The sequence below is a fragment of the Hylobates moloch genome, unplaced genomic scaffold (assembly GCF_009828535.3).
Source record: "Hylobates moloch isolate HMO894 unplaced genomic scaffold, HMol_V3 SCAFFOLD_16, whole genome shotgun sequence".
Classification (NCBI taxonomy): Eukaryota; Metazoa; Chordata; class Mammalia; order Primates; family Hylobatidae; genus Hylobates; species Hylobates moloch.
In genome coordinates this window covers 60,681,035-60,700,642 of record NW_026652291.1, presented here as the reverse complement: position 1 = coordinate 60,700,642, position 19,608 = coordinate 60,681,035, and the positions used below count along the sequence as shown (strand labels likewise).

At 42.1% G+C, this 19,608-nt stretch overlaps 1 pseudogene; it reads right to left on the bottom strand.

The window, feature by feature from the left end:
- The window catches only part of LOC116484704 (dehydrogenase/reductase SDR family member 2, mitochondrial-like), a 48,327-nt pseudogene extending 29,096 nt beyond the window's left edge, over positions 1-19,231 (bottom strand).
- Positions 19,232-19,608: the final 377 nt, after the last annotated feature.

Below are 19,608 nucleotides of genomic sequence, written 5' to 3'. Positions count from 1 at the left end.
TTGTGACAAACAAAAATATCCTCAGACATTGCTAAACGTGCCTTGGGGGGAAAAACTGCTTTTGATTGAGGACCACTGGTGTAGTTGGTGGAAACCCAGGCACGGGAATGTCTGCTGTCACTCACAAGCTCTTTTCCACGGGCTTTCACCACGTGCGAATGAGAAAGACAGGAGACACGGCCGGGCGCGGTGGCTCACGCTTGTAATCCCAGCACTTTGGGAGGCTGAGGCGGGCGGATCACGAGGTCAGGAGATCGAGACCACAGTGAAACCCCGTCTCTACTAAAAATACAAAAAAATTAGCCGGGCGTGGTGGCGGGCGCCTGTAGTCTCAGCTACTCGGAGAGGCTGAGGCAGGAGAATGGCGTGAACCTGGGAGGCGGAGCTTGCAGTGAGCCGAGACTGCGCCACTGCACTCCAGCCTGGGCGACAGAGCAAGACTCCGTCTCAAAAAAAAAAAAAAAAAAAAAAAGAGAAAGACAGGAGACAGAGAGAACCTCAAATTAAAAACCAGAGCTGGTCAGCTTAGAACCAAAACATGACCCAACGGATCCGTTGTCTCCTAGAAACTCACTTTAAATATAAAGAGGTAACTAGGTTAAAAGTTAAAAGATGGGAAAAGGTATATCATGTAAGCACTAGTCAAAAGAAAGCTGGAGGAGCTATATTAACCATCAAACAAAATAGACTTTAGAACAAAGAATATTAACGGATAAAGAGGAATATTACATAACGAAAAAAGGATCAAATTGTCAAAAAGTTGTAACTATCCTAAACATGTAAGTGTCTAAAAACAGAGCTTCAAAATAGATAAAGTAAAAACTGACAAGACTAGAAGGAAAAATAGAAAAATCTGTATATTCACAGTTGAAAACTTCAACACACTTTTCTATCAGTAGTTGATAGAACAAGTAAACAGAAAAATCATTAAGTGTATGGAAGACTCAAACAACACTATTAACCAACTTGACCAAACTGGCATTTATAGAACGCACCTCTCAAAGAGTTTTTCCCAAGCACACATGGAACATTCATCATGGTAGATTGTATCTAAGGCCATAAAACAAGTCTCAACAAATTTAAAATTTTACAGATACATTCTCTGGCCTCAACAGGATTAAACTATAAGTAAACAACAAAGATATTTAGAAAATCCCTAAGTATCTGGAAATTAAACAACACACTGCTAAGTACTCATGCACAAAAAAGAAGTCACAAGGGAAATTAGAAAATATTCTAATTAAATGAAAATGAAAACACAATGTATCAAAATTTGTGGAATGCAAATAAGCTGAGAAGTTCTCTCTCTCTCTTTCCTCCAAAAAAGCTTGTATAAAAAATGATGATCCAGGCCAGGCACAGTGGCTGATGCCTGTAGTCCCAGCACTTTGGGAGGCCAAGGTAGGAGGATTGCTTGAGCCTAGAAGTTTGAGACCAGCATGGACAACATGGTAAGACCCCATCCCTAGAAAAAAAAAATTTTAGTTATCCAGACATAGTGGCATGCACCTGTGGTCCCAGCTACTTGGGAGGTTGAGGCAAGAGGATTGCCTGAGCCTGGGAAGTTGAGGCTGCAGTGAGCTGTGATCACGCCACTGCGCTCCAGCCTGGGTGATAGAGCGAGACCTTGTCTCTTTAAAAAAAATATATATATATATATTTCTGGTTTGTAAAAGACATCTATAAAACCATCTCATCCTAATGTTTTTATTGAGAGGAGACAGAGAGACAGAGTTTACCTATTGATTTAATTTTTTAATGATTTTTAAATTTTCTCCAGTTTTCTTCATGCCAGTCTGTTTATTCTCCCACTGATAAGGCTGCTCACAAGTTTGCTCTTTTAAGAAAGGAGGGTGACAAGGGGAAGAGGACCCTGCAGTGGAATGCAGATCCCTACTGTGGGCACAGCAAGGCCCAGCCTTCTTTCCATGGGATGATGGGAGACTCAGTCTTCTCTTGATGACTCAGCCATGTAAGTGTCCCATTTCCCAGTAAAACCTACTCCTTTGCCTGTTCTCTATGACATGGCATTTATCCACAACCCTGACACACAATAGGCAGCCGTGGAGAATGAACATTCCTTACCAGACATTATTTGTGTATTTTCTCTTTTCCTTGATCAGGTTTTCACAGAGGTTTGTCTATTTCACTATTCATTTTTAAAGAACCACCTTTTGGTTTTGCTGACCATCTGTATTGGTTCTTCTTCCTATGGAGATAAGAGGATGGTAGAGGTGGGCCGATTGGGTGGTATTGGTGGTGGTTGGTTTGGTTGGGTGGTTGTTTTTCAGCCACCCTCCCACTCCTCTCTGGCAGCCTATCAGGCCACCTCACCAGTGGCAACCAATGTTCCCAGTTTTTTATGTATCCTTCCAGAAAGATTTTGTGCAGGTGTGAGCAAATGTATATTTATATACAGACATTCATAAATGGTACTTATGTAATTTTAACTACTTTTATAAAAGAACAGTATATCGTGCACACCGTTGTGCTCATTCCTTGTTTTACTTAGGGGATTATTATGAGTCACTGCATGCTGAAATCCCTCATTCTTTTTAATAATTACAAGTAGTATTTATATTCCATATATTTTATGGATATTTATAATATGATCAATCTCTTATAAATAGTGCAATTAATAGCCTTTGTCATTCATCATTTTGCTCATGGTATCTGCAAGACAAATTGTGTCTTCCTCCATTTGGGCTACTGTAACAAAATGCCATAAACCGGGTGACTTATACACAACAGAAATGTATTTTTTCATGATTCTGGAAGCTGGGAAGTCCAAGATCTGGCAGATTTGGTGTCTGGTGAGAGCCACCTTCTGATTCATAGATGGTGCCTTTTTGCTGTGTCCTCCGTTTGTGGAAGGGACAAACAACTCCCTTGGGCCATTTTATGAGGGCAGTAATCTCATTCCTGAGGGCTCTGCCCTCATGACCTAATCACCTCCCCAAATGAGATTTTATCATATTAATTTGGGGAGGACACAAACTTTCAGACTATAGCAAATAGGGTGAAGTGAAATTTGTAAATCAAAAGATTTTTGTTGTTTTATGAGACATTGCCAAATTGTCCTCCATAGATGGTTGTCCCAGTTTGCACTGCCACTAGAAATGTGTGAGAGGGCCTTTTCCATCACATCCTGAACACTGGCTAATCCAGCATTTAATAAACTTATTGGATCTTTATCAATCTGATAATTTTAAAATGATATCTCAGCATAGCTTATAACTGCATTTCTTTCATCACTGTTGAGATCGAGCTTTTTTCATATATTTATGAACCATTTGGTTTTTTCTTTTCTGTGAACATTTATTAATGTCTCTTGCCCATTTTTCCAAGATTGTTGTCTTTTTCTTATTTATGTGTAGAGGTTCCTTATGCATTAAGAAAATTAGCCCTTAGCCTATAATATAAGTTGCAAATACTTTCCTCTAGTTTGTTATTTGCATTTTAACTTTACTTACAAATAAAGTCCTCTTGGTGGATCCTTCCCAATATAATTATGTACTGTCCCCTTTTGTTCCCATTAATTCTTTTTTGCCTTAAAGTTTATGTAATCTGATATTAATAGTTACCCCAGCTTTCTTTTGGTTAACAATTTCCCTGTATATCTTTTTTCGTTCTTTTATTTACAATCTTTGCAATCAATTTTTTTTACTCCATGTCTTGTAACCAGCATACAATTGAGTTTTGTATTCCTTTATTTAATCCAATCTGATAGTCATTTAACAGATGAATCATCTGCTCATTTAGTATAGTTGCTAATAAATTTGGATTTATTTCTTCGATGTTTTTATTGTGTTTTCTGTTACCATCTACGTTAGCTTACTAGGGCTGCTATAACAAATTACCACAAACTGGGTGGCTTCCAACAACATAAATTTATTCTTTTGAAGTTTTGGAAGGTGGAAGTCTGAAATTTAGCTGTTGGCAGGTCCGTGCTCTCTCCAGAGGCTCTGGGGGAGATCCCGTTCCTCCCATCATGCAGTTTCTGATGGCTGTCGGCATTCCTGCACTCATAGCTGCATCACTCCAGGCTCTGCCTCTGTCTTGACCTGGCCATCTCCTCCTCTCCCTATGTGTCACTCCTCTGTGTGTCTTTTATCAGAACATTTGTCATTGGACTTAAGGCCCACCCAGATAACCCAGAATGTTCTCATCTTTGGATTCTTAATTACATGTGTACAGACCTTTATTCCAAATAAAGTCTCATTTACAAGTTTCAGAGATCAGGATGTGGACATATACTTTGGGGGCCGTTATTCAACCTACTACACATTATTTTTGTTCTATATCTTTGCTTCTTTTTTGTTACTCCTTTTTTTGACTAATGTCAGATTTCTAAAGTTTTCTACAGTATATCTTTTTATTTCTGCTTGTTCAGAAGCTATGGATATTTACACTAATTTAGTAAGTACTCTGACTTATACCATACATACCCATAAAATTTTCTAATGAAATCCTATTTTTTTCAATATTTCTATTCTTTCATTTAAAAACACGAAAAGGTTAGGATACTTTCATTACTCATTGAATAATCCCTGACCCAATGTTCTTTGCTATTTTGCCTAGAACTGTGGTCTCCAACATTTTCAAATACTCAATTAATGAATTTTGAGCACACACCTGTAATATAAGTGTATTACTTATTTATAAACTATAGACATGCATTGCTTATCAACATATTATAGAAATTATAAAATATATACATATATATAATGAAATAGAATATAAAGATGAAAGTTCTAATATTTTCTTTTTGATTACCAGGAGACTATATTGCTAACCATCTGGGGTGCATACACCCTATTTTGAATACCATTTGTTTAGAGATGTTATTTTACTGTGAGAAAAAACACAAAAAGTATATTAAGAAATTTACTCTCAATGCTTAATTACATTTACTAAAATATTTTACAAAATTCAATCATTACCATTGCTTTTTGCTTCCTACCTCTTCCCTCTCAGTTGCCTTCACTCAGTAATTTAGTAGGCATATTTCAAGCCTTTCAGTCTATTTTCTTTTCTTGTCTTATTTGCCTCTGTCCTACAGAATATCCTGCACTCTCCTCCAATTCACGTATTCTCTCTTTGACTTTTAATTTGCAAGTATTTGTTCTTTTTTCTAATTCTACTTTTAACCTAGCAGTTGACTGAAGTGATTAAGCCTGTGGAATCAACCACTACTCTGCTTTGAATCCCTGTTCTACCAATGATTCCTGTGACAACTTGGGCAAGTTATTTCACCTCAGATTCCTCATTTGTGTATGACTGATAATAATAGTACCTATTTCATGGGACTGTTGTTCTGATTAAATGAAATTTAATAACAATATATTTAAAGCATCTAGACTAGTGCCTGGCACTTATTAAGTACTTAATAAAGTTAGCTATTTTAATTCCTAATTTTTCAGAAATACAGTCAACGAAGGTAGTTGATCCCTTCCTCTTCTGTTTTTCTTTCCCTCCCTCCCTTGAGGGTTGAAAATTTTATTCACAGTTCATCTATGGCTTTATTTTGGAAAAATTTTTGTGGGAATATTTCTGTGTATGGGCTTTGCACATTGAAGACCTGGAAACAAAGTCAGGACCAACTCTCCCCCTAATAACTAGAAAAACAACAAAATATTTTAATGTATTTGAAAGCATCAGAAAGCTACCAAAAGTTATTAGGCTTGAATCCTGGAGATCAACAGAAGAATGAGTAAATAAAATGTGAAATATACAAATAAAATGAAAAATTATACAGTATTAGAGTAACTAGATCCATATGCACTGACATGGATAAATTTTAAAACATTTGGTGAAAAATTACAATATGCAAAATATTATTTGCAGCCTGATATTAATTATGTAAAACACCACACATACACTATGCATTTTCTGTGAGTATAATTTTTTTTTTAGGTCTGGAAGGAAAAATACTAAATTCATGAGTGTAGTTAACTCATTTACAGGGAGAGACATTGGAGAACAGGAGCATTTGTCTGATGGGACTTCAGTGGCATCTACGATGTTCAAACTTGTAAAAGACTAAACAATTTTTTGAAGGCTAAAATGAAGTTAGAGTAAAACAAATAATTATGATACACTTAGCTGTATATGAACTAAGCTCCATTAGAAGTAGAAAAAAGGGATGATGCCCTGTTCCCTGAGGGGCTGGGCCAGGCTCTCTACAGTCCTGTCTGCTGTCAGGAAGGGGAGCCACAAGCAGGGGCCATTGGAACTGGAGATTGGCTTGCTAATAACAGTTATGCTATGAGGGCATATTGTGTGCCTAATGATGTGGTTATCCAGGGCTTTGGATTCGTTATCTCACTTAATTCTCACAGCAGCCTTTTGAGTTAAGTACTACTATGATTCCCATTCAACAAATGAAAAAGCTAAAGCTCAGTCAGGGTAAATAATTTCCCAAGTCACAAACTCACAGGCAGTAGAGCTATGATTTGAATCCACGCGCATCTGACCCCTGTGCTCAGATTCCTGACCACTCCACTGCAATGTGTGTATTTGCTGGTAAGCTGGAGTAACATGTCCACACACATATCATGAAGTTGAGATCAAATCAAACGCAATCGCTATGGTAAGAGAATGTGGGATACTTATTCATTAACAGATGATGTCCTTATCCCCAGAAAGATGCAACTTATAGAAGCCTGCCCTCTGAGATTTAAACTAGTGAAAATAAATATTTAATGAATGAGAGTAGCTATCTAAAAAGTTCACCTTAGGGAACAGATCAAAGCAGGAAGAGATGAGTTGATGCCACACTTCAATCAAGATGTCTGGAGTGAAGTCACATGAAGGCATAATTGCTAAGAGCAATTTGGATTTTAAAATGTTTATATTCTTTGAAGCAGTGAGTCCACTTTTTGGAAAATATACTAGGAGCATAATACTAACTACCTAAAGAGCTTTTTTCATAAATATATTCACACATAAAATGATTTATCATAGTAAAAATGAAAATCAATCTAAATAGTCAACACTAGTGAAATGCTCAGGAAAATGGAGCTTGCATATGGTGGGAATTATGAGACACACACACAATGTGCATATAGAGGCAGTTACCCTCCTGCTGCAAATACACAGATATGCTGAATAATGTATAGTAATATTTAAAATGATATAGTTGAGGCAGGAAATAAAGGAAATTATATTATAAAATAATAGGACCATAATAAACAATAGGAAATTCTCAAGTCCCAGAAAGGAATAAAGAACCCAAAGCCAGTATCCTAAGAGTGAGATGAAACTAGAGCCGTCAGGCCAGGCATGATGGCTTACGCCTGTAATCCCAGCACTTTGGAAGGTCGAAGCGAGAGGATCAGTTGAAGCCAGCAATTCAAGATCAGTCTGGGCAACATGGCAAGATCCTGCCTCTATAAAAAATTTAAAAATTATCCAGGTGTAGTGGTGTACCCCTGTAGTCTCAGCTATTCAGGAGGCTGAGGTGAGAGGCTCACTTGAGTCCAGAAAGTTGAGGCTGCATGAGCAATGATCACACCGCTGTGCTCCAGCCTAGGTGACAGAATGAGACCCTGTCTCTAAAAATAAAAATAAAAGTAAAAGAAACTAGAGCCATCAGTGGAGTGTTGGACCTGGAGTAAAAGACTGAGATTTTAATATCCACATGAGAGTGATGAGGCCTTCGGTCCACAAAAGACAGGGACCTTGGCCCTACTCTCTGTAAAGCAGATGCTGAGGCAAGGATGAAAGAGCTGAAGCCTTACTTGATGTATTTGTCTGGGTTCTCCAAAGAAACAGAACCCACAGGAGGTGTATTTACACAGAAAAAGATTTATTTTAAGGAGTAGGCTCAGAAAATTACAGAGAGTGGCAAATCCAAAGTCTGCAGGCTGGAGACCCAGGGAGGGGTTTGTGCTGCAGTTCAAGCCTAAGGCCCTCTGCTACAGAAGTTCCTCTTGCTTGGGAGATCAGTCTTTTGTTCTATCCTGCAGTCGACTGGCTTCAGTGTGGATCTGCCCACACTATGGAGGATAATCTGCTTTACTCAGTCTACCAATTTAAACATGAATGTTACTTATAAATACCCTCTCCAAAACATCCTGAATAACATTTGACCACATATCTACGCACTGTGTCCCAGCCAAATTGACATATAAAATTAACCATTACACTTGGGAAGTGCAAAGAGAAGGCATCAAGGACGAAGAGGAAGAGGCTTAATGACAAGCCTCAAGGATCATGGCAAAGCATGTTACTCAGCAAGCATGCCTGTTTAACACAGGGGTCTCCTCCAAACAGGCTGCAAAGAGAAAGGACACTTTGGTGTAGGCCATGGGGCCAAGAAAAAGATTTTATCTGCCGATGTCCCTCCCATCTCTGGTTTCCTGTTAATCAATGTTCAGCCACAAGAGTTAATTCCCCAACACCTCCAGGTGTGGTTAGGTGGCCCCTTCTACAGTGAGCATTAATGTGGTGTTTCATCCAAGTCTGGAAGTAAGGAGCCAGAAACTTGGGGTTTGTGGATGGTTAGTGCAGCTGCACAGTGGAGGTCAAGAGGAAAGACCCACTGTTCCCAGAGAAAGTGATGGTCCAATCCTCCGCTAGTGTCAGCAGGCTCCAGGATGGACACAGACTTGAATCCAGTGGAACTCACCCCTTAAGCCACTCAGATACACTCATTTTCTCCCAGTATATTGACTCTTATACTATATTATAGCAATTCTGGGTTTGTTTTGTTTTTGTGTGCAGACAAGACACCCTCACTCCTTCCCTAAGAGGGAGATATAGGTCCTTACAGTCATAGTTGAAATCCCCTGGGAGAATTCAGGAATGAGGTTCAGTGAAACAAGAGTCCTTAATAGACATTCATCCTCTATCATCTCTCTCTCCTGCACCACCCACGCTAAAATTCCCTTGTCTCCTACCAGCATTCAGCCTGGTCCAGGATGATTTCTTGGTGGAGTAACCCAGCCCTTCAGGCCCCTTGTCCTCTCTGTGCTTGGTGGGTTGCAACAAGCACAATTCCCATTGACTGTAATTATAGGACTTAGAAGTACTGAGAGACATCCAAATACATTACCTGAATTTTGGAAATTCTTTTTAATGATCCCTTATACAGAACGAATTCTAGTTCTTCATGCTAACCAGAATTGATTACCCAACCAGTACAATAAAATAAGTCCTTCCTTGGTTTGCCTGTTCACTGTGGTCAAGTGGAAAAGCCAGATGATCTCTACCATGAGTGTCTGGTTTGGGGAACCTGGCTCTCTACCAATGGTCACATTCCCGCCAGGCGACCCTGTCCACACAGCTACTTCCTCTCAGTTCCAGTAACTGCTCTCAGCCCTGTCCTTTGTGGTAACCAAATAATAGTTCCCAAGGATATCCACTTCCTAGTTCCCAGAACCTGTGAATATGTAAAGCTATATGACAAGGGGAGAATGACAGTTGAAGATGGAATTAAGGTTGCTAATCATCTGATTTTAAGGAGATGAGTGTGGATTATTCAGGTGGGCCCAATATAATCACAAGAGTCTTTTAAATTTGGAGGGGGAAACAGAAGTCAGAATCAGAGAGACGGCATCACTAGAAGGACCCAAGCAGCCACTGTGGGCTTTGAAGATGGAAGGGGCCAAGAATCAAGGAATGCAGGCAGCCTCTAGAAGCTGGAAAAGGCAAGGAAAAGATTCTCCCTTGGAGCCTCCAAAAGGAATACAGTCCTGGTAACACCTTGATTTTGACCCAGTGGGACCCATTTCAGACTTCTGACCCCCCAAGATTGTAGGATAATAAGAGTGTGTTGTTTTAAGCCACTACATTTATGGTAATTTGTACCAATAGATAACTGATACACTCCTTCAGACTTAGGGGTGACAATGGGTCCCACTATTGCAGGCCCCGAGGCATTGCACCATCCCTAGTTGGTTTCCTAAACCCACCCAGGCCTCTGAAGGAATTTACAGTTTGGGTTGTTACCAGTTTCCTGCTGAGACCCTAAACTGAGACTGAGCCCGAAGCATTACTGACAGGATTTGAGTGTCCTCAGCCATGGGAAGGGAGAGTATGCTTGTCAAAAGACTTAGAAGGGCAGCTAAATAAAGTTCTTTCTGAAGTGTCCTAAAGGCATCAGTGAAGAGCAGAGCCCTTGGGTGACCAAAGAACCTAAGTGGAGATTTATTCCCACCTCTCCTCGAAGTCTGTTCCTCCCTCCAGTTCCCTTCCTTCAGCCCCAGGGAAAGAACCCTGGACTAGAAATTGGGAGTTCTGGTTTATAATGCAGTTTCTGTCATCAAGTGTCTTCAAGAGGAGCAGCTAATTCCTCTGAGCTATGATTGCTTCATCTGTTAAAAGGTACTCATGGCCAGGCACGGTGACTCACTCCTGTAATCCCAGCACTTTGGGAGGCCAAGGCGGGTGGATCACCTGAGGTCAGGAGTTCAAGACCAGCCTGGCCAACATGGTGAAACCCCGTTTCTACTAAAAATATAAAATTAGACAGATGTGGTGGGCACCTGTAATCCCAGCTTCTCGGGAGGCTGAGGCAGGAGGATCTCTTGAACCCAGGAGGAGGAGGTTGCAATGAGCCGGGATTGTGCCACTGCACTCTAGCCTGGGCAACAGAGTGAGACTCTGTCAAAAAAAAAAAAAGTTAGTCTTGGAGAAATATTTCCTCAGTAGGCAAGTCCATCTCTGACATACATTATTAACCTGTATAATTTAATATTACCCTGGACACTCTATCCTCTTTTTGTGCGACCCACACAACTTCAAGTTTCTTCGACAAGGTCCTCTTGGCTGCATTAGTTTAGGCCGTGTATGCTACAATAGCAACAAGGTTGATGGTTCAGAGAATAAGATATCGATGTGTTATATTTAACACCTTAAGGCAGTTCCAGGTCAGAAGGGATGAGTTGAGGATGGTGGTGAGAATTCTGCTTCATACAATGGGTCACTTGGGTGACCTGGGTCACTCAGGTACCCAGACTGATGGCAACTCTGCCACCAGCAACATGTGGCTTTCAGGATTGATGTGGCTGTTTCCATCCCAGGCAGCCAAAAGCAAGGGAAAGAGCACAGGAGAGCACCTGTGGGAGTTTTTTATTGGCCAGGACTGGGAGGAGTATACATCACTTCTGTTCTCATTCCATTGTTTAGAACTCAATCACATAGATGCATCCAACTACAAAGATGACAATATTGCTTGGAGCCTAGAAAAGAAGGCTTGGATTTAGGTGTATCTACCACAAAAGCTCACGCTAACTGCCTTCATTTCTCATCTCAAACTCCTATGAAGGGCCCAGGAAGCCTACGAGGGCTGGTCCCTGCCCTCATCTCTGCTCTAATCTAATTTCCTGCCACGTTCCTTCTCATTCACCATGCTCAGTCTCACTGGCCTTCTTTCAATTCCTGAATCCTGCCAACTCTTTGTGTTTGCTCTTCCTTCTACCTGGACCACTCCTCTTACAGATCATTTAGGTCTCGGCTCCCATATCTTCTCCTCAGAGACCTTTTCTTGACCATCCTATGCAATGTTGTCCCCACCTCCCAGACACCTTCCCATAGAATCCCTCATAAAAGCAGGCCTGGGTGGTCAGGCATGCCCAGACATGTACTGAATCCTAGCAGAGTTTAGGCTCAAACAGGAGTACCCTTAAGAGTTCCCTCCCAACCCTGCAGCACATGCATATGGAGCCCCATCTGCAGTGATCGATGTGTTGTCTCCACCTCCCAGACACTGCTGTGTTGAGGAATAATGGCTGAGAGTGTTCAGCATTGAAGGAAAACACCAAATCTCAAGCAATGTAATTAAAGACAAATCCATACTTCTACTGGAGACATCATAGTGCAATTATAGAACATTAAAGAGAAAAAATGATGAAAGAACTTCAAAAGTATTACTTCAGTGAGAAAGAATATGAGCCATAAAGGGGAATGACATGTAAGGAGCAGTAGTGGGCCAAGAGAGCAATAAAACATGTTGGCAAATCTAATAATCAATGGATGATAAATCGTAACTATTGAGAGGTTAAAAGCATGGAGGTCAGCTCGGGGAGTGGTGTGCACCTGTAGCCCCAGCTACTCAGGAGGCTGCCGTGGGGAGATGGCTTGCGCTCAGGAGTTCAAGGCTCCAGTGGGCTGGGATTGTGCCACTGCGTTTCAGCCTGGGCGACAGAGCAGGACCCTGTCTCTTAAAACAAACAAAGAGTGGAGGAGGAACTAAAATTCTAGATGATATTCCACGATAAAGTTATATGAATTCTATATAATTCCATGATATGGAAGCTAGGGGGAAAGAGAGTGTAGAGGGAAATTAAGTTCAGGCAGGACCACTATGCTCATGGATTCTCCAAGGTCCTCTTCATGGGGTAAGGTGTATGCTCTGTACCTTTGCTTTTGGTGTCTTTTCTTCCCCTCCATGGACACTGCCTGTGTTGGGATCCACTTCTTCTGTGACAAGAATATGGAAACCCTTTGCCCCAATCAGAGTACACTCCACCCGCAACTTGCCCCCATTTCTTCACACTGATCACTGCAGACAATAGGGCTCCTTTTGCATGTGCTACAGGCTGGGAGGGAACGGTTAGGAGTGCTCCTGCCTGAGCCTGAACTCTGCTAGGATTCAGTGCACGTCCGGGCATGCCTGGCCACAGAGCTTGCTTTTGTGAGTGATTCCATGGTAAGGGCACAAAAGAGCACTGGCACTATGGCAGGCGGGAGCTGTGTGGGCAGGATTAAGAACACAGAACAATAAGATTTATCTTCTGGCCCAGACTCATGGCAAAAAGAGTGATGGGACTATTATCACCATGACCTCTGGGAGACACAGGGGCAGACTTCACTCTATGCTTGTGCCCTGTGACCAAGTGTCCCATGAGCTGCCCCAGGTTAGAGATAACCAGGTTCATGCACGTTTGTGTCTTTCCACAACGCCAGACTTTTACTGAAGCTGTCTCAAACATAAAAGACATGAGCTACATGGAGTTCAGCAAGAAGGCAGTCCTCCTTAGTACTTCTCATTCACTCAGTTGTCAGAGCCGTGGGCACATAGGCCCAAGCCTGTGGGCAGGAAATCAGTCATTATTGCAAACCATACATAATAGTGTACTTGATCAATATGTAAATGTTATAAATTAAATTTTCCACAACAAACAAAGTAACATTTATCATCAAAAGAGAAGGGATAGTAAAAACATTAATAAACCAGTCCAGGGTGATCAACGTAGACAAAAATAATCTTCTAGTCTGGCCTGTGGTGGCTGTTGGTCTTGCAAGGAAGAGTCTTTGATATGGGTAGAGCTTTGGGTGGCAGATGCCAGATGCATATCACGAGTGACAGCAAGATGGCATGTGTTAAGGTGGACTTTTCAAGCTGCTGAGGTCCTGCTCTTTTAATGGCTACCCCAGAGTCCTCTGGTGATAACTGATAGAGGAAGAGTGTGCTTGGTTATGTCCTTATCTGGTTGGATGTAGTCTTTATTGATTAGGCAAAATATCTGTTCTCTTTTGGCAAGGGGCCTTTTGAAATGTAAGATGGAGTCTTTTTCTGAGAGTTACTTATGTCGTGGGAGCTCTATACAAAGTGCCACACTTAAGACCACAGAGGGATTCTCTCCCATGGAATACAACTCTGTGGAGCACGAGTCCATGAAGCATAGTTTATATTGACAGCTGAGAGGACATGCAGGATGACATCAATAGGTGTGCTGGCTAGCTCCAAGATGGTCCTAGTGGTCCCTGTCTCTTGGTATTCACACCCTTGTTCTCCCCCACATTGTACCATGATTAATCTGTGCAACCAATAGCATATGGCGGGTATGATGGCATGTCACTTTCAAGGCTAAGGCATAAAAGACATCATGGCTTCTTTCTTGCTCTCTTGAGAGTAAGTTGCTGTGTCTTGGGCAGCCTTATGGAGAAGCCTACTTGGTGAGAAACTGAGGTCTCCTGATAACAGCCAGAGGGAAACTGAGGCACAGCCATGTGAGTGACCCCTCTTGGAAGTAGCTCCTCCAGCCCATCAAGACTTCAGGTGACTGCAGCCCTGACCATCTTCTTGACTGCAACCTCACAGGAGACCCTGAGCTAGAACCACCCAGCTAAACCAGTCCTGGATTCCTGACCTTCAGAAATTGTATGAGATAATAAACATTATCTTAAGCCATTGTAGCAATAGATAACTAATAAAACAACATTCTTCTAGCACAATTTTAAACAAATGGAATTAAATGTAATAAATCCTGTATAAATATTGATAAAACTCTAAATGTGTGAAATGAAAGTAAATGTTTAATAATGCTAAGATATATTCAATAGCATGGTGGGGGAAATGTATTATGCAAGAGATATATTGGGAGAATTTATGAGATTTCTTTGGGGAATACTGACAATTTCTCACTCCCTCACGTCCGGGAAGAGAATAAGAAGCTACTTTCCAACATAAATCTATTGAGAGGGAGCTTCCGGGGCACACTGAGAGAGCTTGGTGTGTGTTCTCTGCAGCTTGGGAGGGGAGATCTTAGATTCCTGCCTAACTCAGGCCTGAGAAAGCTGAAGTTGCTTGTGGCCAAAAGACAGATGACCTGCATTTCCAGGATTTGTTAGAGGGTTGAAGGTTTTCCATAGAACAAACATTTGCCACTCAGCATAGGGAAAGCCAGGCTGGAGCTCTTTTAAGTTCTTCCCAAGAAGATCACATGAAGAGTAAAATTTGTTGGTGTATTGTGGACCACCAGATCAGGGCTGGTGGCGGAGTGTGGGGGTGGCAGCTGGAGAGACAGAATCCATTGCCCACATCACAGATCGTGTTGGGCTCTGCCAAACCCAAGAGTTACAAGAGTCTGTTTTAGACATCGGCCAGGTCAAAGAGCAAGACAAGTGAGTACCGTCCTGTCCTCTGACTATCTCTCTTCAACCCTGGTAGGAGAGGAGTTGAATGAAGAAGGAGCAGAAGCCACTGCAACCTCCTTCCTAGATCACAGACTCTCTCACTGCTGGCCCTGGCTGGGGAGCAGCAGGGGGAGGAGAGGAAGGAGTCTTATCTATGGATGAAGTGTGAAGTATTGACTATTATCTTGGCTAGACATCTCTTCTAAGTTTTTTATTATGAGAGTTGTTGAACATAAAGGAAGGTGTCCATCACCTAGATGTAATGATTGTTACTGTTTTGTATATTTGCTTCATCTTGTTTTTGCTGAAGTGTTGGGGTAGATTGAAGACGTGGTGTTTCACATTTCTGGAGACTTCAGACTGCCTCTTCAGAGAATAAGGATGTTTTCCTGCATGCCACAGCAACGTTGTGGGATTAATGATGATTCCTTGGCATCTCCTGGTACCCGTACATATGTGGATTTCCTAACTGTCTCTAAGATATGTTTTCATATATAATTGGCTTGTTCATGCCCAGAAAGAAAAACTGGATACCTAACAGCTAAACTGAGGCTGTTAATTTATGACTTAAAATGAGTCAGAACTGTGCACAAAGAAAAACCATAAGAATTTCATTCAGGAGTGGAGGAATTTTATCCCTGCTGAAAAAAGCTGAAAGACAGGACAGAAAACAAGAGGAGAATATGTATTCTCATAATTTCAAAAACAAGAAAAGTTTATGTCATGTAAGGTGACAGGCACTGCTGGAAAGATGCTGTAATAAGTTTATTCACGTCTTTGAAACCCAGATGTTTAAAAACTGCATGGGAACCTTATACATTGCTGATGTGCATGCAAATTGGTGCAAATTCTATGCAGGGTGCTGCGGCTGAATCTATCAACATTTTTAAAGCATATATTCTTTGATACAACAATCCCTTCCTATAAATAAATTCCTATGGAATTTATTCTGTATGTATCCTTACCAGTGAAATGACAGTAGAAGGATTTTCCTTGCAGCATTGTTTGTAATAGCAGAAAACTGGAAACTATCTTAAAAGGCCATCAGTGAGGGACTAGTTGAATATATGATTGTATATATTACTATTTTTGTGATGTATTACGTGTGTGTGTGTGTGTGTGTGTGTGTGTGTGTGTGTGTGTGTGGTGTCTTAGCTCAGGCTGCCATAACAAAATACCATGAACTGGGTGGGTTAAAGAGAAGACATTTCTTTCTCCCAGTTCTGGAGACTGGGAAGTTCAAGATCAGGGTTCCTGCTGCTAGGGTTTCTGATGAGTTCCTGGCTTGCAGACTGCCATCTTCTGTCTGTGTCCTCACATGACAGATAGAGAGCTCTGGTGTCACCTCTTAATAAGCCTTATTCTAGGCATCACCCTTATGGACTCATTTAACTTTAATGACTTCTTCACCCTACATACAGTTACACTGGGTGTTAGGACTTCAACATATAATTGGGGTGGGGGTCACAATTCAGTCTCTTGCATGTGGCATGGTATTCCTCAACAGAAATGCAATGGAATAAGCTAGGAGAAAGAATGAGGCTATTATGTACAGACAGACTGTGAAGTGGAAAACAGCAAAGAACAGGATGAGGAGCTGAGTGCATGAGCTGAGTGCCCACATTTGCCCTCCTTATCCACTCTCGGCCCTTCCCCACCTGTTCCCTGCCCCAGAGTGACCTCTTTAAACTGCATCAATAGACTCTTGTTGTCTGGCTTAGGTTGAGTGCAGCCCATGAGGTGCTGCAGCAAAAGGTCAGAGGGAGGAGAGGAAGGACAGGTGATTATGCCCCCACACCTCCCTGGAATGCTCCTCAACTGGCAGTGGTGCTCACACTATGTCACTGTGCCCTCTCACTCAACTGTTGCTGGCTTTGGGCTTTTCCTACACCTTGGTAAACAGTCCATTTATTAAACTCTACTCAAATGACTCACTTTATGTGTGCCATCTGTTTTCTGTCAGGACTCTGGTTGATACAGTATGTTAACATTTGTGTTTTAAAAAAAAAAAAACTGGGCCAGGCGTGGTGGCTCAAGCCTGTAATCCTAGCACTTTGGGAGGCCAAGGTGGGCGGATCACGAGGTCAGGAGTTTGAGACCATCCTGGCCAACGTAGTGAAACCCTGTCTCTACTAAAAATACAAAAAAATTAGCAGGGCGTGGTGGCGGGCACCTGTAGTCCCAGCTACTCGGGAGGCTGAGGCTGGAGAATGGTGTGAACCCGGGAGGCGGAGCTTGCAGTGAGCCGAGATCGTGCCACTGCACTCCAGCCTGGGGGACAGAGCCAGACTCTGTCTCAAAAAAAAAAAAAAACTGGTAAGTATGTTTGGACGGTGAGGTACGTGCACTCATTTATGCTTAGAATATCTCTGGAAAACTGCAGAAGAAAACTAGTAACAGTGGTTGCCTTGAGGGAAGGATAATGGGTAGCTGGGAATAGGGGGAGAAGAAAGGATATTTATGTTTCCTGCACCCCTTTTGTCCCTTTTAAATTTTATACTCTATGTAGATATTACTTATTCAAAAATAAGTCTTAATTTAATTATTTAAAAAATAAAAAACAAAACTGCAGAGAGACTTGGTGCCAGAAATCTTTACAGGCAGCCGTCCCTGTAGCACCCAGGTACCTCCCTCCCCAGGGGCAGATACTCCAAGCTACCAACTAAACAAAAATACAAACAAAAGCCTAATTAACAGGCTTCTTCCACTCTGCACTATGTAGATGAGAGGTGCAATGTTCTGAAAAACTCTGATGCATTAACTCAGACCATTTACTGATACTCATTGGCAGGCAAGAGGTTCCTACTAAAGGCAGTAATTCATAACCCCCATCAGCATGTGTGCTCACCACACTTTTGTCCCTCCCCTGGTGGAGGTCAGAGCCACAGTGACCAGGATAGAGCCTGCTGGGTTTTTCACTTAGGCCCACCCTCTAGTCCCTCTCTGACATCTTCGCCACACTAGGGACTCAAAACCATCTATGGCCTGGTTGAGCAACAGCAACACATCAGCGGGTGAGGCTTGGAGACCACACAGGAAGGCCTTATCCACCTCCTTTGGGCTTGGCTCTTTCTCTTACTCCTCAGCCATGGCCAACCCATTATTTAGCAACATCTCTATTTTTATCATGCTCATTATACTGCAGTGTTCTTCGTTTTCATCTCATTATTGTTGGCAGGGTCATCCAGCGGCTTTGTCACCCAGGAGACTGGGAGGGAGGCTGCACACTCAGCTCTCTTCCCCAGGCTTGGCTAATCCATCATCTGAAAATACAGTGTCAGGTGTCTGTCTTCTGGTTGTAGAGTGGCCACAAGAGCCTGTCAGTCCTTCCAGCTCTTCTTCCTGTCAGAGATGTCTAGTTTAATCACAGTTCCCTGCATCGATCCTTCCCTGCTTAGACAGAAAAACATATCTATATTTTACAGACAGATATATAATTGATAGAGAAAACAGTACATGCATACAAATCCTTTGTATGACTCTTTCCGGGGAGTAGTGTCTCGAGGTAACTGACTGCAGTATTGGAAGCATATAGGATAGAATCACTCCTTCCCTAAGGAACACATGTTGCTGCTACTTCCTCAGCTAACATGACACAAGGGCTGTGGATAGAAGTCCCTAGGACATTTTTGCAAAAAGTCTACCATAATTTTGCCCCAGTTCTGTGGCATTGCAAAACTGGTTAGGATCTCAAGGAGGTGACCACAGGAAAGGAGTGGACAAGGCGCTTCTGTGAGGGGAACTGATGCCCATTGTCTCCACCTGAGGGCCCTGCCCATCTCTCCTCACATTCTGCTCTCCAGCCCCATAGCAGAGATATAGGGCTCTAAGCCCCAAGCCCTCCCACCGTGTGCCTTTTCTCATGTGGTATCTCTGCTGGAACTACTTCTTCTCATCCTGTGAAACACAGACCTCCACTGCTGCCTCTTTCGTGAACACTGGATCCCTACCCTATACCCATCAATACCCCTCCAGCAAATTGAAACCTACTTTCCTCTGTGGTCCCATAGCACTTTGCTCCTGGGATTGTTGCAGTTGGTTGTCCACTGTGTGACTCTCCCATTGCTTATGCATCATCAGATTTTGCTGGGTACCTAATGCACAGAACACAGCTTAACTGAATAGTACTACATCCAGAACGCTAATTAGAGATACTTACATAAAGCACTGTCTTAGTCAGTTTGGGCTGTTATAACAATTGGGTGGTTTAAACAACAAACATTTGTTTCTCACACTTCTCGGGGCTGGCAGTCTTGGGTTCTTGGTGAGATCCCTCTTCCTGGTGAACAGACAGTTGCCTCCTTGTTGTGTCTTCACAAGGTAGAGAGAGCTGTGGTCCCTTCATCTCCTTATAAGGGTTACCCATCATGCGTGCTCCACCCTCATGAACTCATCTAAACCTATTTACCTTCCAAAGACACCCCACCTCCAACTACCATCACATTGGTGATTAGGACATCAATATATGAATTTTGGAGGGACATAAACAGCTCAGAGCAAGCATCTAACAATTGATGGTTTGCTTTTATGCCAGACACTGTGCTGAGAACTTCACAGGAACTCTCTCACTTAACCCTCACCACAAGCTACAGAGTCTCCCCCTCCGGCAGCTAGAAGACCAAGACTAGAAGAGGGTAAGTAACTTAGTCAAGGCCACATGGCTAGAAATTGATAGCAATTGGACTTACATCCAAGTCTGACTCCACAGCATTTATTTCTTAAACTTTTTAAATTCAAAAATAA